We start from the raw sequence: 16,606 nt of genomic DNA, 5'->3' as shown, positions 1-16,606 counted from the left end.
GCAGGGACTACCTGGCCGGAAAACTTCACAGAAGAGCGTGTGCAATATTACGTCCCATCTCACAGACGCACACAATTACATGGACACCTGAACACGAAGGCCTAGAAGGAAATGAGGTAGCGAATGATCTAGCCCGAGCTCTCACAAACCGGGCGGATCCCCATCCCTACCCCACCCGTCTCCTAGGACCCTACGGCGACAGGCTGGAACACCTACGGTTAGAAAGAAGAATTTTCTCACCACCACACAAACACCTTCCTTCCTCGGACGCTATAGACTGGAGAAAAATACAAACACACATTCCCTAATCTTTCTTTCTTTCTTTCTTTCTTTCTTTCTTTCTTTCTTTCTTTCTTTCTTTCTTTCTTTCTTTCTTTCTTTCTTTCTTTCTTTCTTTCTTTCTTTCTTTCTTTCTTTCTTTCTTTCTTTCTTTCTTTCTCTTTCTTTCTTTCTTTCTTTCTTTCTTTCTTTCTTTCTTTCTTTCTTTCTTTCTTTCTTTCTTTCTTTCTTTCTTTCTTTCTTTATTGATTCCTTAGACACAGTCTAAGAGGGGGCCAAGGCTAAAGGCGACAACGCACCTGACAAGGGCCTCGACCCCCTTACACAATGTACACAAACAAAAGTAGTAAAACAAAGTTCGGTCAAGCAGTCTATGTGGGTACTAAACGGGACTCGTCACTGCGAGATTGACATGCAGTCACAAACACTTTGATCTGCAAAACAACGATAAGTACAAAATAACAATTATTTAATGATGTATCGCGAACATGATGTCTGTAACAATAGGCCATTGGACAACAAACCGGTTTCCAATCAGCAATCAGCAAATCATCACACATAACCATGACATGCATCGTGTAACCAATACGCTACAGTACAGTTTCACAGAAGTGCACTAAAATTGTAAGAAATGACAAGGACATGGCGAGAGATCATAGAACGCATGAACACATTTTGCAATAATTTACGCCAATGGGAACTGAATATTACTGTTCACAAGAAAATTCCTGCAGTACTTTTTAAAACTTTTGAGACCCATATTAAAGTTTACCTGCATATCGTTGCTGTTCAATGCATTAGTTATTTGAAAATCCAGTGTTTGCCTTCCGTAATTGGTTCTAACTTGCGGCATTTTTCGTTTTGGGTTCCGAATGTTGTATGAGCTTGAAGTATGTGCTGGGGAAATATGTAGCTTGTGTTTATGGATCCATTGCAATAGTTTGAAGAAGTACACCTGGTCAGCCTTCAACATATTATATTTGACAAACAATGGTTGTGTTCTCAAAGACTGTTTATTACCTGCGTAATCTTCCAATATACGTAATATTTGTTTTTGTAATACATTAAGTTTATTGTAGTTAGAGCTTGTTGTCGTTCCCCAAACCAAAACACCATAGCTTATTTTGGAGTAAACTAGAGAATAGTACAGTGCTTGTTTTAGGCGTCTGGGTATCAAATGTTGAACTTTATAAATACACCCAATGGTACGAGACAAGGTTGATTTAAGTTTACTAACATGGGTATTCCATGAGAGGTCGTGGCTGAACCAAACACCAAGAAACTTTTGTTCTGTAACTTGTTCCAACAAGCGTCCTTCAAACCTAATGCTCACCGAGTTGCAGCCTTGTTTATTTATTGGTCTAAATATTATGTACTTCGTTTTATTTATATTTAGACTCAAGCGGTTTCTTTGAAGCCATTTAGATAACTCTATTAAGTAATCGTTTGCAGAGTTCTGTATATCCTGCGCGTTTTCTCCGGTGAAAAAAACATTAGTATCGTCTGCATACATTATTATTTGTCGGGATCCAGTTATTGCGGTAATGTCATTTATATAAACAAGAAAAAGCAGGGGTCCCAAAATGGAGCCCTGTGGAACGCCATGTTGCACTTCTAGTTTGCTTGAGGACCAATTATTGATACACACATATTGATATCGTTTCTCCAAATAACTACGAATCAGTTTTAGCGCCACTCCTCTGATGCCATATTTTTCCAGCTTTCTTAGCAAAATATCATGTTGAACAGTGTCGAAGGCTTTGCTCAAATCTAAAAATAAGCCAAGAGTAAGCATTTTTTATTCTATATTTTCAATTATCTTATCCTTGATGACAATAAGTGCTTGCTCTGCTGATTTGTTCGCTTGAAAACCATACTGAGATTCTGTTATTACTCGGTGTTTCTTAAAAAAAATCGCATAGCCTGATGTTGATGACGTTTTCAAATACCTTCAAAAAAACAGTCAGAACCGAAATTGGCCTATAGTTAAGTTAGTCTCACTACCGCCTTTATAGATAGGTGTAACTTTTGCAATTTTCAAATCGTCGGGGAAATCTCCGCTAAGAAGCATATGGTTTATTATGTGCGATAATATAGGACTTATTAAGAACGACACATGCTTAATAGGCAATGCCTTTAATCCGTCATCACCGCAGGCGACACGATTTTTTAGATTTCCTATTATTTTTTCAATTTCATCAGGTGATGTAGGAGTGAGCATAATGGAGCCTAGCACACTGTTTACACGTATGCAGTCATCTGCACTGTCATATAGGCCTGAGTGTATACCTGTTTTCACAAAGTGCCTATTCATTTCGTCTGCTAGGTCGTTGCCATTTAGCACCACATTGTCAATGCGGATTTCCTTCGGACTGCATCCGGCTTGGCCTCTCCCTAATATGTTATTCAGCATGTCCCATGTCTTTCTGCTGTCATTTTGAACGTCCTGGAATTTATCTTTGAAATAACTAGACTTTGCGCTCTTGAGATCTGAGTTCAGTTTGTTTCTTAATTGTTTGAATTCGGTCAGTAAACATGGGTCTCGAGTTTTAATAAACTCTTGAAATTTCCGGTTTTTTCCTTTTATTCTGGTATACAGCTCACTAGTAACTCATGGTTTCCTGATCCGTTTGTGTTTCTTACCACCTTTTTTTAGTGGAAAGGCCATATCGTAGCAGCGCTTAAATATATTCAAAAACACTTGGTACACCAGTGTGGCGCTATGTTGCTTAAACACATCATCCCAGTTCTCTTGTTCGATCATGTTGTGAAACCGCATCAAGGCTTCGTCAGTTATTGCTCGGTACAAAACTTTTTCTGGAGGAGAGGCACTTTTCTTGTCAAAAGGAAAACCCAAGCAAAAGATCGGTAAATGATCACTGATGTCATAGGTCAGAACGCCAGCGATAACATTCGTTTCATTCAAGTTCGTGATGCATACGTCAAGACACGTGGCAGTATCTGCTGTGACCCTGGTTGGTAGTGATATCAGATTAGAACAGGCGTGCGAACTTAAGATGTCATGAAAGTCTCTTGCGCATGGGCTATCTGATATGGTATCTATATTGACGTCACCAAAAACCATAAATGACTTGGTAACACTCTTTAAAGAGTACAGCGCGTTATCGATGAATTCAATAAATTCCGCTGTGTTGCCTGCGGGCGGTCTGTAGATCGCGCCAACAGTGATGTTTGACAATTTCACAAACAGGCTTTCAATATTTCGATCGCATCTCGTCATGTCGCTCAGCACCTCATACTGCACGTCTTGTTTTATGAAAATTGCTATGCCGCCGCCCCTTTTTATGTCCCTACTAAGGTTAACACATTTGTAATCAGGAAGGTGCGGTACCGTGTCTTTCTGTGTTAGCCAGGTTTCTGTCAACACTATTGAAGAAAATTTAATGCTTAGTGATTGAAGAAGTATCTCAAGATTGTCCACTTTGTTTTTTACGCTTCGCATGTTCATATGTATAGCCGAAAATTCTTTGTTTAACCTGTACTTTTGGTTAAAAGACTGACAGTCGTAATACTGGCAAATATCCTTTCCTGCCATCATTGTTCTGAAGTGCATCCTACAGATGCGACACCAACCTTAGTTTAATTTTTTCAAGATAAGATGTTTTAGCAATCCTGATTACATCGAAGTTCTCATCTTTTCGAGCAAGAATTTTTCCTCCTGCGCACCACACGAACTTCCATCCTGCAGATTTTTTCTTGGCAATTGCAGCCCCCAGAAGCCTTTTGTTCAGAATTGTCAAATGTTCATTCACGTATACAGGACAAGGTTGCCCCTCATAGTCTAGATCCTCAGTAGTCATCCTTTGTTTTTTACTTTTTTTGCAGGACTGCATTTCGCATGGTACGCTGGACGAAACGAACAACAATGTTTTTCTCTTCCGACTTGTGCACAGGGACACGGTGACAGACATCGATATCAGCATCACTAATTGGCTCGCCCGAGAAGGTGCCAATTTTCTTAACGACATCAGTTGCATCTCCATCTGTTGGAACACCCTTGATTTCTAGGTTGTTAGATCTCTGATGCTGTTCCATCTCTTCGATTCTATCGCTCAATCTGCGGTTCTCGGCTGTGACTTCTTCGTTCCTTTTTACTACCTCTTGAAACTCCTTTCACAGTTCTTTCAGCTCTTTCTTAATATCATTTACACCATCACATGTGTCACTGCAGAATTTCACACTGTCTTTCAAAGTCCTGAGGTCCGCTCGAATTTCGCGCTTGAAGTCATCAAGGGCCTTAGAAAATTCTTTGCCGTCCTTACTCATAGCTAGACAAACTTGAACAGCTGTGAGTACAAAGACAAATCTTCGTTGTACACTCGAGTGCTCAAAAAGAAACAAGGGCGACACTCATGGCACGCGTTGTGTTCGGCAACAGTGCACACACAAATACATTTTTTTGAGGATAAGTACGATAACAGGATTAGGTCCGTGTTCACTGTGCACTGTCGCCGAACTGAGGCCGCAGCTGGATGTCGTCCTTCTTAAGTAGGCTGGTGTGGCGCGAACGTCGTGGCGAACTTCTTTACGGAGCGCGCATGCGCCAGGTAGCCGTGGGAAGGATGACCGAGGGTGATGAAGCGGCAGCTGGTCTTTGCTGTGCGATCGGCCGTTCGCGGAAATCGATCCGTGACAGGGACTGCAGTAAGACAGGAAACAAGATTAGGTCCGTGTTCACTGTGCACTGTCGCCGAACTTTTAAATAAGACAAGCCCAACAAAATACACTAGTTACTGTCATTGGTGCGGTGCAAGCCCCACACTCTATCACATCTCTTGGGAATGCCAGGACAAACCTGACCCAACGTTACTAGTGCCATGCCCGACACACGAGCAGTGGGAGGCGGCCCTGACCAGCGACAACCTGGACCAGCAAGCCTGGATTATCCAGCTAGTCCGCAAGTCAGCTACTGCCAGCGGAGCCCTGGACTAGGGGCACCGACCACCCAGCTCCTGCGAATTCTTACTGATTATTATGCTCATTAAAAGTTTTCTCTCTCTCTCTGTCGAAGGAAACGAAAAGAAGAGGGTTTCATGTGCAGTGCGATGTCAACCCTGTTGTTATTGTTGCCAATGTAAAAAGAAGAAAAAGAAAATGCACGGGCCTGCTACTGGCTCTGTAGCTGAGCCACCTCCACTGCCTCGTGCGGCAGTGGAGAAGTAGAGAAAGTAGAGAAGAAAGAAAATGAAGAGGGAGAGAAAGACGCGGTGTCGTCCGCCATCTAAGCGGTGGCCCCGTAGGGCCACCGCTTGCTCCTGGCACCGTCACCCCTCCCCTCTATGATGTTAATGCACTTGGTCGGAATTACTCCGGAGCCATCCACTACGGCAACCATTTCACTCCTTCCGCTTTCATTTCCATCTTCCTCTCAGGCGCGGTTAAGGTGCCCACAGAACAAGTGCGACAGACATTGCGCCTTTCCTTTTCTGTGAACCAATTATTATTGTTATGTACTTTTATTAATTACCTAATTAAGCCACTCCAACCATTTTGTCACGCGCAACTTTCATTGACGCTCTAACCTATGGCACCATTCTTTTTCGGATATGCCAACTAGTTCCTCTACTACAGCGCCGACAAAGTGATGCCCACGCAAAATCCGCCTGCATAGCCGTACAACGCTTGCGCATTAATAATCTAGGCACAGCACGATTCCGATCGCCACTTTTTAACAATCCTTGGTGCATAACTCTTCCAATTGATGCGTGGGCATTCCGTAAGACTGAAAGTGGTGGGCTGTGGGTGATTTTGTTGTTTGAGGTGCAGATGTCTCGAACGGCAGTCGTACTCCTAGACGCTGTGAAGCTATATCACTGCTCCTTCTAGCCATATAAAGGTAAAGAAAGCGATCAACATCGACTCGGGCCAGGTTGTAACTGTTACCTTGCTGGGTACGTGTTATGAGCGTGGATGACCGAGTTGTAGTCAGTGGCTACCCGCGAAGTGCATAGTTAAATTTCGAAGCGATGATGGTGTGATAAAGATTACGACCTCATCGAGCTTCGGACGATGAACACCAAGCTCCTCCGTCCGCTCGTCCGGGGACACGTTACAAGTTGGAGCAGATCTTGCATAAGGCGGTTTATTCCGGGTGGGTAAGAATAGAAGGCAGTCAAGAAGCGGCCGAGACCCGGCGCGCTCTCCCCCATTTGGGACACATCCTACACATCAGTCGCGGTCCAGCTTCTGGTGGTCAATCCGAGGATTTTAGAGCAAGTTAAATGGGCCAATGGCGTGCTGGCTTTATGAGCTTGCACATGGATGAGCTGCTACTCAAGTTGTGATGGAGTAGGATGAGATCGGTCCCTCTCAGTCGAAGGAGCAAGGGGACACCGTGTCGGTTCCTTGCGGTGCTATCTTCAAAGTGGACGTTCACTGATGAGGTACTGGCAGGTACCCATAATGTGCCCCTGCGGAAGTTCCGCACGTTACTTCGTCTCCAGGTTGCAGTGATGGAGTCTGCCGGGACCATCTGTCTGTATACAATTTCTGCTTTAATCGATGCCCGCTCAGAATTCGTCGCAGGACATCCGGCGGAGTCTGGAAGGTTCTCCCCGAGAGCTCGCATGGTGGACTTCATACGGTGTAGTCCTGTAGTAAAAAAATTGGAGGGTTTAAGCATGGCTTCAGCCTAGTCATTGAGCGAAAGCTGTGAATGTTGCAGCGATAGCCTGTTTAACATCCACTTTTCAATCCGTGGTTTTAATATTTTTTTTTTAATTAGGCTCTGGGGTAAGGAAAAAGCCTTGTACGATGAAAATCTCCGTGATGCTGGCAGCTAATATAATAATAATTGGTTCACAAGAAGTACAAGTATGACAGTATCTGTCACATTTGTCTCTGTGGACACCTCAACCGGGCCGTAAGGGAAGGGATCGAGGAAGGTGGGAGAGAAAGAGGAGCTGTAGTGAAGGGCTTCGGAGTAATTTCGACGACCTATGGATCTTTAACTCGCACTGATATCGCACAGCACGCGGACGCCTCTCTGTTTTGCCTCCATCGAAACGCAGTCGCCGGCGGTCGAGATCGAGCCCGGGAACTCCGGCACATTATTCGAGCATCTTAACCAGTGCACCACCGCGGCAGGACACGCTCATGGCTCTTAAGTTTTGGGGAGGGGACTTGTACTTTTGAGTGGGAGCCAGGGAATTTCGGACACCTATACCTAACCGGTCAAGATCATGTTTTCCTATTTTTTTCTTGTATAGTGTACGCTAGTTTATAAGGCTGCTCGGTTAGTTTTGTCAAAGACGGTACATTGATTTATACGAAAGCAAAAGCGCAGTATCTATGACCTTCAAGGTTGTTCAAGGTGACATTGTACAACCCAAGGTCAACGTTACCAGAACAAACTCAGTTTCACAGCTCCCGATACCCCCGTGTGTGTCCCCGGTGGCCATCGCGATAACTAGCGGCGCTGCAGTCAACTCTTGCTTGCTCCTTGCCGGGTGCGTTGTCTACTACACGCGGCGCAGAAGCGTGGAGCGGCCAGCACACACGTAGCTTTTGTGTGCTACGTCTTATTAGAAGCTTTCTATATTGGCACTCTCGCGATAGCAATTTGCTCTTTCGTCTAAAACAACGTCAGATGTGAAGTTATTTATGAGTTTATTGAAAGAGAAATGAGTGAGAATGGGCGTGCGCACTGCGAAAGGAAATGACTGAACAAGCGCGAGTGTATTTAAAAAAACGTATTGCGAGTAATCGCAGAGAGTTGTGATTCTAGTCTTTCGCGCCCTTGAGAGATGTGCCCTCCCATTTACACACACACACACGCACGCACACACGCACACACGCACACACACACACATAGAAAAGAAACAACATAACTTTACAGCTTGTAGGGGAAGTTAAAGTAATTTCAAGCTAGCACTTTACGGCAGCTTTAAAACACGAAATTCTAGGCATCTACACCGCCGGAAAGGGTGTTAGAAGTTACCTGTATGAACGAGAGGTATTTACGCTCCAGGACGGAACGAATAAATGAGCAAAAGTTCAATATTGTCAACACTAATGTGTATGCAAATGAAGTGCAGCAAAGAACCAGAACTTGATTTCATCAACATGGACAAACATTGCAAGAATACAAGCAGTGCAGAGGAGAACATATGTTTACGCACTTCCCGCGGTCCTGATTGAAGGAAGATGAAGTTTGGCGGGATAAGCAGAAGAGGACGAGGAAGCTGGGTCTGTTTGCCGTGGTGCGCTAATCTCCAGTGCATCCTAACATCTGTGTAAATAAACCTCGTAACAAGTGTGGTGGAGTTTGCGGGCTACAGATCACCACGGAGCCTCTCCTACTTCGCCGAAGCAGAAGAATTTCTGGGCTACCCCCCCTATACGGACGGAGATGGCGCGAGCAAATGGTTCAACGCAGGCACACCAGCAGCTCAACCGACCACCGGACAGCCTTATCGGGAACCCCGGCACTTCTATGGCAAGTCCGGGGAAGACGTGGATGACTGGCTCACCCACTACAATCGGGTGAGCAAATACAACCGCAGGGATGCTAATACCAAGTTGGCGAATGCGGTATTTTTTCTTGAAGAAACTGCGCTAACATGATTTGACAATCATGAAGCATCCCTTACCACCTGGGATCGCTTCATGGAAGAAATGAGAGTGGGATTTGGCGATGCCGATGCTCGAAAAAAGAGCGCCGAACAGACTGGCTCAACGAGCGCAAGTACCGGGGGAGACCTGCTCAACTTACATAGAAGAAGTCCTCAAACTGTGCAGAATAGTTGGTGCTCGGATGACTGAGGAAGACAGAGTGGGTCATCTCCTCAAAGGAATTGCGCAAACGTATACAGTTTTCTAATCTGAAAGGATGGTTTGAATACCACTGTTGATGTTACCCGACACTGCAGCATGTTTGAAGGTTTGAAGTGACGCCGTATCATTCCGAAGTTTGGTCGGTTGCCGAATGTCACAACTGTCGCCAGTGTGGATGTGGCTGAAGCGACGAACATGGCAGATACAATTCGACAGATTGTCCGGAAAGGGCTCCGGAGGCATCAAGATATTGGGGGCCACGTCAGACTCGTCTACAGTGGCACCTATTCGTCAGACAATAGCCCATCTTCTACCTGTTATGTTCCCTCTGTTATGTCTCCTTCGGACACCCGATGCTCTGCTGCTCATCGCCCGAACATCCAGCCTCTCAACATCAACGCCTACAACAGCGAGCACTCTCGTCATCCTCGTCGACCACATCCAGAGCATGAAGCGTTTAATCCAAGTGACGATGAGCCTTATTCATCGAATGAATGTGCGCCGCCAGTGTATTATGCCTGTGGAATGATCGGCCACATTTCGCGTTTTTGCCGCAACCGCCGTCCGTACCAGCAGTATCGCCGACAGTGGGTGAACTCCCGTACAAGGTTTCCTGCTGACAATGATGATTCATATAGAACACCTGGCCAGAATGAGTACAGAGCAACAGCTAGCCGACAAGAACGCAGAATGGCGCTGCACCGAAACGAATCACCGGCCTCTGATCGTAACCTGACACCACCATCTCGGCGCCTACGACGCTCCCCTTCTCCGTGACGACGGTCGCCACCTCCGGGTAACTAGTGAGTGCGGCCGATGGATGTGAGGCCGCAAATGATTCTAGCTTACCCATGTCTCTACCTGTTTCCATGTTAAAGAACCGAATCGAAGTGTTTGTGGACGGTGTACGTGCTATGGCTTTGATGGACACAGGTGCAACCATTTCTATTATAAGTCTCGCTTTTAAAAACTACCTTGGTCGTAAAATCATGTTTGCTTGGGATAGTGCGACAACATTGTGTGGTGTTGGTGGCGAACCGCTTAACCCACTTGGAGTCTGTTCCGTGAATCTTGTTATCGCCGGACACACATTCCGAACTGAATTCGCTGTACTTACTCGATCAACGCATGACGTAATTCTTGGACTCGATTTCGTGGAACAATGTGGGGCCACTCTCGACTTTCGCAACGGAGACATTTCTGTGGGCACTCGAGTTGATTCTGCTTTGTGTGAAAATTCGCGGACCAATCCTAACACGCTTTCGGTTTCGGACGACATAGTCATTCCTGCAATGTCAGCAGAGTTTATAGAAGTTGTTTGTTCAAGCTGTGCCAGTGATTCGTTCGACGCTGTGGTTGAACCACTCACCCTCAAGTGCGCGAAGAAAAGTATTCTGATTCCCCGCCTGCATCATCTCAGTCATGAATGGCAATTCTTCTTTGTGGACGACTAACTGCTCTAACGAACCTATTGTATTACCACGTGGTCTAAAACTTGGCAACTTTGACGAAGACACTTTTAAATAAGTGACCGTACTCAGCACAGACAATTCCCAGCCTACCGCATGCTCAGACGTAGATGAGACAAAATTTATTGCCATGATTAACAAATCCCTGTCAACAAGTGACCGTCACAGTTTAGTGGAAGTTCTTGCGAAACGTACTGCGGCTTTCGATTTCTCTCGGCACTCGCCACCACGGATTCCCATTTCCCGCACTCAGCACCGAATCGATACTGGGACTGCTGATCCAATCCGTCAGAAGCCTTATCGTGTATCCCCATCAGAGCGCCAAACAATCGAAGAACAAGTTCGTGGTATGCTGCACAAGGGCATCATTCAGGACAGCAGCTTGGGCATGTTGGTTATTCATTCTTGATGGAACAGCGCAAAACATCGGGACAAGAGACAAGCGCTGACTTACAACTGGTTTTTATTTCGAAGAAACATTGCTTCTTATACCTTCATCACCCTCTCAAAAAACACATGCGTCGCAACCATATCGTTCAAGCGTCCACAAAAAAGCATAAGACACATAATCGCAGATATTTATAATCACATTTTTAACATGTCAAATTCTTTCTTAGTCAAAGCAACGGACGGTGTGCTGACACAATCGTCGCGCAGACTCGCTATCGAAGCTGCCTCGATTATTTCCCGGACTAGCTGGTCTTTGTGATTAGCCAAAGCTTTGCATTTTTGGAAAACCGGTGCACAACTAGTTGAAGGGCAATCTCTACAATGGATTCCCAGGTTCCTGCAAGCTTGCTCGAAATTATTTTTTTTTTTTATTTTTGTGTTCTAGCAGCCTTTCATTCATGCACCTGCCAGTCTGCCCATTGTACTGTTTACCGCAAGTCACTGGCAACGAATAAACAAGGCCTTCGGTGCACTCCACAAAGGGGGTTCGATGCTTTATCGTGCATCCCTGCTTCTTTTTGGTCGGATCGGAGTTGACTCGTCTGCACAGACTTTTGAGTTTATTAGGAGCAGTCATCACTACATTCACGCCAGCTTTTCGTCCTATGCCTTTCAGGCGATGGGAAATATTGTGAAGATACGGAATTGCTACTACCGGCCTCCTTTCTTTCTGTTTCTGTGTCTGTGCATTATCTTGCTGCTCGGGCCTAGCCTGCATCAGGTGCTTTTTCACCTGCTTGGCAACAGATACCAGCAAGTGCGAGGGGTAGCCCGAGTTGCCAAGCCGTTCCGCCTGGCGACGAAAGCTCACATTCATTTTGTGAACACAAGATTTCCTCAAGGCATTCGTGAAGCACAAGTTCACAATAGCCCTCTTGGTCAGCTTAGAGTGAGCTGATTGGAAGGGCATTGGCGCTTTCTCCGCTCTGGGCTCATAGGCCCAGCAGGCGTGCCCTCTAGTGAACTCAAGTCTCAGGTCTAAAAACCTGAGTGACCCTTGAGCAGGAAGCTCGTGCGTGGTAATAAGTGGCTGCAAAGCCTGCGCAAAGCGACCCACCTCCTCCATTACTACTTCTAGCGTATTCGCCCTTTGGCCATCACAAAGAACTAGGTAGTCATCAACATACCTAAATACCTTTTTAACATTAGTACCTGCAAGGGTTACGTTCAGGAACCTGTCTTTTCGCGCCAAGTACAAATCACTGAGTAGAGGCGCGATGCATGAACCAATGCAAACACCGCGTTTCTGGAGATACACTTTTTCCTCCCAACAGACGTGAGTTGACCTGAGGTACACCGCTAATAGCTCTAGGAACCCCCCAATAGACATTCCGCAGGCATTTTGAAATGCAACAGCACCATGCGTATCTATGCATTCTTCTACAGATACCATCAGCTCGTCATGCGGTATGGAATAATACAAATCTTTTACATCAACTGAGCATGCGGCAAAGGCACTGCTCGAATTGTCAGTTAAAAATCTAGCTATATCGTCCGAAGATTTCACCTGAAATGGGTCGTCAATTGTTAGTAGTTTTAATTTTGCTTGCAAGAAGACACCAAGAATCTTTTGCCACGTCCCTCTCTCAGAAATTATTACCCTCAAAGGCCAGTCTGGTTTGTGAGTTTTTACAGTGAAAAACGCGTCCAAGCTAGACTTCTTGCAAGTCTTTATGCCTCGAAGGAGGTGGTCAAGTTTAAGTTCTTTGCATAGCTTCATAGCAGTTTCCTTTGCTTTCCTAACAGCTGATGTCTTGTGCTCGTCAAAAACAGAGCTGATGGTTTCTAACGCCCTAGTTTTGTACAAGTCCTTGGAAATCACAGCAAAGCCCCCCTCTTTGTCAGAGGTCAGCAACGCAAGGGAATTGTCTTTCAAGTACCTTACAGTACGTCCCACCGGGGGATTCCTCTCGCAGAGCTGGTAGCGGCCAACGACGTCGGCTCCGTCTGAAATACACCTCGCACTTTCCGACTCAGGGCTTGCCTTGGCAACGCGCCGCACCATGGCAAGAAGCTCCGGTGTTGTCTTCTTCGGTTGGATGGCAAACTTAGGCCCAAGGCTAAGCACCTCGCGGACCGGTTCCAAATCCAAATCCACTTTATTTCCAACCTACAAGTTGGGGGCCCCCGCCATTGTCGCCAGTTGGTGGATAGACGCAGGCGAAGGCAGTCCCTGTAGAGTTGGGCTTGATGGTTCCACTCTGATTTAAGAATCTTCAGGCATCTTTGGCCATGGCTCTCAGAAGGAGCATGGCTCTCAGAAGGAGCAGAAGGAGCATGCGGGATTGGTGCCGCGTTATAGACAGGACGAGCGAGTTCATGTGGCGCTCTATTTTGTCAAAGCTGCGCACTGACTACAATGAAAGGAGAAGAGGCATTACCGAACAAAGCCAAGAAAACAAGATCCACACGCTTGGTGTGGATGTTCTGCCACAACCGGTCCGCGAGGTGCTTAGCCTTGGGCCTAAGTTTGCCATCCAACCGAAGAAGACAACACCGGAGCTTCTTGCCATGGTGCGGCGCGTTGCCAAGGCAAGCCCTGAGTCGGAAAGTGCGAGGTGTATTTCAGACGGAGCCGACGTCGTTGGCCGCTACCAGCTCTGCGAGAGGAATCCCCCGGTGGGACGTACTGTAAGGTACTTGAAAGACAATTCCCTTGCGTTGCTGACCTCTGACAAAGAGGGGGGCTTTGCTGTGATTTCCAAGGACTTGTACAAAACTAGGGCGTTAGAAACCATCAGCTCTGTTTTTGACGAGCACAAGACATCAGCTGTTAGGAAAGCAAAGGAAACTGCTATGAAGCTATGCAAAGAACTTAAACTTGACCACCTCCTTCGAGGCATAAAGACTTGCAAGAAGTCTAGCTTGGACGCGTTTTTCACTGTAAAAACTCACAAACCAGACTGGCCTTTGAGGGTAATAATTTCTGAGAGAGGGACGTGGCAAAAGATTCTTGGTGTCTTCTTGCAAGCAAAATTAAAACTACTAACAATTGACGACCCATTTCAGGTGAAATCTTCGGACGATATAGCTAGATTTTTAACTGACAATTCGAGCAGTGCCTTTGCCGCATGCTCAGTTGATGTAAAAGATTTGTATTATTCCATACCGCATGACGAGCTGATGGTATCTGTAGAAGAATGCATAGATACGCATGGTGCTGTTGCATTTCAAAATGCCTGCGGAATGTCTATTGGGGGGTTCCTAGAGCTATTAGCGGTGTACCTCAGGTCAACTCACGTCTGTTGGGAGGAAAAAGTGTATCTCCAGAAACGCGGTGTTTGCATTGGTTCATGCATCGCGCCTCTACTCAGTGATTTGTACTTGGCGCGAAAAGACAGGTTCCTGAACGTAACCCTTGCAGGTACTAATGTTAAAAAGGTATTTAGGTATGTTGATGACTACCTAGTTCTTTGTGATGGCCAAAGGGCGAATACGCTAGAAGTAGTAATGGAGGAGGTGGGTCGCTTTGCGCAGGCTTTGCAGCCACTTATTACCACGCACGAGCTTCCTGCTCAAGGGTCACTCAGGTTTTTAGACCTGAGACTTGAGTTCACTAGAGGGCACGCCTGCTGGGCCTATGAGCCCAGAGCGGAGAAAGCGCCAATGCCCTTCCAATCAGCTCACTCTAAGCTGACCAAGAGGGCTATTGTGAACTTGTGCTTCACGAATGCCTTGAGGAAATCTTGTGTTCACAAAATGAATGTGAGCTTTCGTCGCCAGGCGGAACGGCTTGGCAACTCGGGCTACCCCTCGCACTTGCTGGTATCTGTTGCCAAGCAGGTGAAAAAGCACCTGATGCAGGCTAGGCCCGAGCAGCAAGATAATGCACAGACACAGAAACAGAAAGAAAGGAGGCCGGTAGTAGCAATTCCGTATCTTCACAATATTTCCCATCGCCTGAAAGGCATAGGACGAAAAGCTGGCGTGAATGTAGTGATGACTGCTCCTAATAAACTCAAAAGTCTGTGCAGACGAGTCAACTCCGATCCGACCAAAAAGAAGCAGGGATGCACGATAAAGCATCGAACCCCCTTTGTGGAGTGCACCGAAGGCCTTGTTTATTCGTTGCCAGTGACTTGCGGTAAACAGTACATTGGGCAGACTGGCAGGTGCATGAATGAAAGGCTGCTAGAACACAAAAATAATTTCGAGCAAGCTTGCAGGAACCTGGGAATCCATTGTAGAGATTGCCCTTCAACTAGTTGTGCACCGGTTTTCCAAAAATGCAAAGCTTTGGCTAATCACAAAGACCAGCTAGTCCGGGAAATAATCGAGGCAGCTTCGATAGCGAGTCTGCGCGACGATTGTGTCAGCACACCGTCCGTTGCTTTGACTAAGAAAGAATTTGACATGTTAAAAATGTGATTATAAATATCTGCGATTATGTGTCTTATGCTTTTTTGTGGACGCTTGAACGATATGGTTGCGACGCATGTGTTTTTTGAGAGGGTGATGAAGGTATAAGAAGCAATGTTTCTTCGAAATAAAAACCAGTTGTAAGTCAGCGCTTGTCTCTTGTCCCGATGTTTTGCGCTGTTCCATCAAGGATCATTCAGGAATCGTCTAGTCCGTGGGCTGCCCCTGTGATTCTAGTCAAAAAGAAAATGGAACATGGCGATTTTGTGTTGATTATCGACGGCTGAATACTGTTACCAAGAACGACGTGTATCCCCTGCCACGTATTGATGACGCCATTGATTGCTTACATTCCGCCTCCTATTTTTCCTCAGTTGACCTGCGATCAGGCTATTGGCAGATCCCCATGCACCCGGAAGATAAAGACGGCATTCATCATCCCAGACGGGCTGTATGAATTTAATGTGATGCCGTTTGGATTATGTAACGCTCCAGCCACGTTCGAAAGATTCATGGCGGACTGAAGTGGTACATTTGTTTGTGTTATTTGGACGATGTAGTGACATTCGGGACTGCTTTTTGTGAACACAACAGTCGATTAGAGATTGTCATGGAGTGTATTGAGAAAGCTGGTCTGGTACTCAATTCCAATTGAAATGTCGTTTTGGAGAACGCCAGACTGTGGTACTCAGACATCTCATAGACAAGGATGAAATCAGGCCTGATCCGAAAAAGATCGAAGCTGTCACTTGTTTTAAACCGCCGAAATCGATAAAACAGCTCAGGAGATTTTTTAGGCTTTCCTCTTATTTTCGGCGTCTTGTTCCAATGTTTGCTGATCTAGCACATCACTTAATTGTCTTCTGCAAAAAGATGTGCCTTTCAAGTGGACTGTCGATTGTGACTCCGCCTTTCGTCAGCTAAAATTTATTTTGACATCAGGACCAGTACTACGCCACTTCTGTCCATCAGCTCCAACAGAACTTCACACTGACGCCAGCGCAGTTGGAGTTGGTGCTGTGCTCATACACCGTCACAATGAGAATGAACATGTCGTTGCATATGCAAGCCGTTCTTTGAGCAAGGCTGAGCGTAATTACACAGTAACTGAACAGGAATGCTTAGCTGTTGTATTCGGTGTGCAACGGTTTAGGTAATATCTTTATGGATGTGCATTTAAAATTGTGACGGACCATCATTTCTTGTGTTGGCTTGTAAGCCTTCGTGACCCCTGTGGACGCCTTGCGCGGTGG

The sequence above is a fragment of the Amblyomma maculatum genome, chromosome 5 (genome assembly GCF_055883805.1).
Source record: "Amblyomma maculatum isolate TAMU_Amacu chromosome 5, ASM5588380v1, whole genome shotgun sequence".
NCBI lineage: Eukaryota > Metazoa > Arthropoda > Arachnida > Ixodida > Ixodidae > Amblyomma > Amblyomma maculatum.
Note: the sequence above shows the minus strand (reverse complement) of the source record.